Source organism: Cyprinus carpio, chromosome A4 (assembly GCF_018340385.1).
Source record: "Cyprinus carpio isolate SPL01 chromosome A4, ASM1834038v1, whole genome shotgun sequence".
NCBI classification, from domain to species: Eukaryota; Metazoa; Chordata; class Actinopteri; order Cypriniformes; family Cyprinidae; genus Cyprinus; species Cyprinus carpio.
Window position 1 is genome coordinate 5,834,333 of NC_056575.1, and position 4,209 is coordinate 5,838,541.

The following is a 4,209-nucleotide window of genomic DNA, read 5'->3' on the forward strand; positions in this document are numbered from 1 at the left end:
GATTAAGTCTAATGAACTTAAACAGAAATACATTTTCAGAAATAACAAATGTAACATGTTGAAATATATTTACAGATATCAAGAATTAACATTTCGACTAGTGACAATTAAATTCTTGATATAAGGAATTCAGTAAATGTACTAAATGTACTAGTAAAAATGTAATGATTGATATCAAAAATTATATTTCTACTAGTAAGAAATACAAAGCTAATATGTGTATTTAGAATTTTAACTAGTAAGAAATGCGGGTAATAAAGAGCATTGCAGTCATTTTTTTGACCCGAGTTCAATTCCGCTTTCTGCCCAACTTGTTCTTCTCACTTTTCACATCACATATCACATCAGAAAGGCATTTATTTTCAATAAAAATTAAGGATATATTCAAAACGTGGAAAATAACATGCCTCACAGGTGTTTATTGGTTAAGGTTAGGGTAATAGATGTAGGGAGGGCTTTATTGTCCCAAAGCGGCATCCATTTAATAATTTTAATAAAAATTATCATTTACACTCAATATGTTATTATTGCATACTGTTTTATAATACTTGCACTAAGTAGTAGAAACAGCATCTAACTACTATCACAAAGAAAATTCTCCTATTTTTAAATAGTGTAAATATAATATATTGCTATTTGCACTTAGTGTAAATACCATATCATTTAAAAATACTGCTGTTTTCACTTTGTGTAAAAAGTCTATTGCAAAATCAAATCCTAAACTATCAGCCATTTCGACTGGAAGATGAAGGCTGTGATATAAATCTTATCCACTAGAGGGAGCCGCAGGATAAGGAATATTTAGTCTTTTTTTCTCCATTTTATTGAAATTAAATATGTATAAAGCTAGTGTACTCACAGTAGTTTCATATTATTAGTGTACATAGAAATATGTAAAATATTCATAGGATTAGCAAGAATTTGCATTTTAACTAATGAAAATTGAATTCTTCTATCGCATATGCTGCGAATGAATAAAATTTAAAATGGCTTGCCTATTGCAATTCCCAGGATATAAATTCTTGATATCAAGAATAAAATTTTTTACTAGTGGAAATGTAATTCCTGATATAAAAAACCATTGTTACTAGTAAAAATCCAATTACTGATATCAAGAATTAGCCTTTTAACTAGTGAAAAATTAATTCTTGATATCACAAATTCCTATCCTGTGAAGGAATAAAAGTCAAAATGGCTTGCCATAGTCTAATGAATTTAAACAGATTGTGCCTTCCTGTAGAGATGTTTCTAAATTGCGCCACTGCAATAAATTAACTTAAATGGGTTATCCCCTTCTGTGGTTATTTTTGTCAATTACACTACTGCATATCTAATCATCACTAACCTGTCACTTTTTAAATTAAATATCATTCTTGATTACTGTAAGTAATGTTACTGACAGAAGTTGTCACAGTGCATCAACTATAAAAATACCACCTGACGTGTTTAATGGCATGTTTAGTGCCATGTGTTGAGGATAGAAAAACACCCACAACTGACATTTGTTCTCTGTGCAGCAGCTATATCTGTGGTAATCAATCAGTTTGAGGCAGAACCTTGCAAGGATATCTGTTTTAGACCAATTATTGAGCTTGTAATGGTGACTTAAACAAAACCGACCCCCGCTGTGATAAAGTGCAGGAATGGAGAGTCACTGTAAGTAACTCCACACATGCAGCGCTCTTCTCTCGCACTAAACATTGAAGCACTTACTCTTTACACTTAAATCGTTATTTACTTTAATAGCCAAGTATTTCAGTTTTGATGTGTCATTATTTCCTCTGATATGTTGTAGCTGTGCTCCGCTGCCAGTTTTATGTTATGTTATAATTTGTGTTATGATGAATTTCATGTGTTGTTTTTAATGTGTCTCCACGCAGACACTAAAGCACCACAGTCATGCATGGATTTGTTCATGTGTTGTTGTTTTTTAACCTAAAATCTTGTTTAAATAGACTACTTGCTATTTGACAGCTATGTATTAAGGCAGTTGTTTACACGCCTATGTTTTTATGTACTATTATTTATACTAACTCTTAAATTCTGATGGTTTAGATGTACTATATAAAGTAATGTCTGTGTTTATTTCTGTCTTTCCTTGCAGATTAAGGGATGTGTTTGAACAGAAGCAGAGCTCTGGACGTGTGCACAGACTTTCTCTGTAATGATGGACATCCGCTCGTGGACAGGTGAGACTTCTAACTTCCGTTCTTGTTTTTATTGTGCACTAAACATGTAGGTTACCATCATCTTCTTTTTGGAGGGTCACTCCTCTGGAAAGCAAATGATGGTAACCTAAACAGGCGGGGAAGGGACGGTGGAGCGGAAAATTTATACAGCTAAAATTTTTATTTTTTTTTCTGTCAAGAAGTATAACCCCTGCTGGACATGGTGCCGGGGCTCGGGGGGGACCCAAATCGTCCCCATCCCTTCATTCACACAACACTCACTCATATCGCAGAGATCTGGCTGGGATCGAACCAGCAACCTCTGAACCGTGAGGCAGCGCTCTTACCTGCGAGCCACAGATCTCTTGCTTAAACTTGTGAAGGAACTTATATTTCACTGTTAGCCTGTATGTGATTTTTACAATAAACCAGTTAAAACTCTGGCATTTTCAAATCATCCTTACCCTTCAGTCACATCTGGCTGGGTTTGAACCAGCAACCTCTGAACCGTGAGGCATCAGTTATCTGAACACACACCAAGCTGGGATTTGAACCCATGCCTCAATTCCAGCCTCATCAGTCAACAACATGTGCTTAACCACTAACCCATTGTGGTTTTCACAAGTTGACACAGCTTTTGTGGCACTTTGTTGAATGTAACAACAACAATATGAAATGTAGAATAGTGAGATTTGAACTCAGCTCTCTTAGATGAAAGTCCAGTGCTTTATCTGCTGAGCCACTGAATCTCTGGAGCTGTTTGGTGTTCTGGATGAGGTTTTATTAAGAACTTTGTCTGAACTAATGAAGAACAACAGTATTTCTGGGATTTGAACCCAGACGTTGGCAAATAATAGAGAAATTCTTCTTCACTGAGTTTGTGGCATTTTCCTAGTTTTCGATGTTTAGTTTAGCAACAACATCATTAACAATTTAATAAGCAATGGTGGGATTTGAACTCAGGTCTCCACGATTAAAACACAGCACGCAGTCATCTGAGCTACTCAGTCTGTGGAGCTGAAGAGAGTTTTGGACAGAGTTTTATTTAGGGCTTTTAATGATGTTATGAAAAACTGTAGATTGCGGGGTTTTAACCAAGGTGCTCATGTTTGAATGCAAGCGATTATCCTCGGCGCCACAGCGTTTGTGACATCAGGGTTTTATTGAGATTTTGACTTTGTTTTACATGACTTGAACTCAGGACTACAAGATCAATGTATTAACAAATCATTCAGATTTAAATGTACAAAAAATAATAAAAACCCAAAAAACCTTATTGATCCATCAAATGTCAAACTCCAACTGATAAACAAACACACAACATGTTAATAGCATCATTTGTTAATTTTGTTATTATTATTTATTTTAATAAGAAACATAGGGTCCAACAAACTTGCCTGGAAGTCTCTAGTGATCCTAAACACCTCGATTAGCTGCTTCAGGTGTTTTCAATCAGTGTGGAGCTAAACTCAGGAAAGCGGTTCAGCAGGAGCAGGATCAGACAGCACTGTTCATAATGCAGTTTTACAGATAATTGCAGATACACGTGTTGTCCACAAAGTGGTGCTGAGTGCTGATCTGATCTCATGCATGTGTCTGTTCTATTAATTATTAAAAATAAGCAAAAAACATTTCAATGTTTAGTCACAATATTACTCCTTAGTTTGTCAGCTGTCATTTTGATACCGGGTTTAATTAGCATTTGTTCAGATAACCTGCCAATCTTTGCTATAAGTGCATGAGTGTTCAGTCACTCTGACCAGAGTTTGCTCTGTGTGGATCAGACAGACTCACTTTACACCTGTTCTTACACACATCCGGGTAGTGAATATATCTGCCTGCTCACTGTCACCCTCCTCCTCCATCCAGAGCTTCAGACAGAGACTCGGAGCAGGATGTGGATTGGGAAGCAATGCTTCTCAAGGGGGAGCTGGAGAACACATTTCAGTTCCCCAAAACCAATCAAGCATTAAAATAAATACTGCTTCAGTCTGCAAGAAACACAGAGACAACACACAACAATCACTGTTTAACTGTGAAC

General features: G+C 35.9%; 1 long non-coding RNA gene across 2 annotated transcripts in view; it reads left to right on the plus strand.

The window, feature by feature from the left end:
- The first annotated feature begins 1,501 nt into the window (after positions 1-1,501).
- LOC109066411 overlaps positions 1,502-4,209 on the plus strand; it is a 25,043-nt gene continuing 22,335 nt past the window's right edge. The window contains exons 1-2 of one of the 2 annotated variants that reach the window (XR_006156500.1): positions 1,502-1,656; positions 2,105-2,189. This is a non-coding gene — a long non-coding RNA (uncharacterized LOC109066411). The remainder of the gene's footprint in view (positions 1,657-2,104; positions 2,190-4,209) is intronic. The other variant, XR_006156504.1, reaches the window with a different exon arrangement.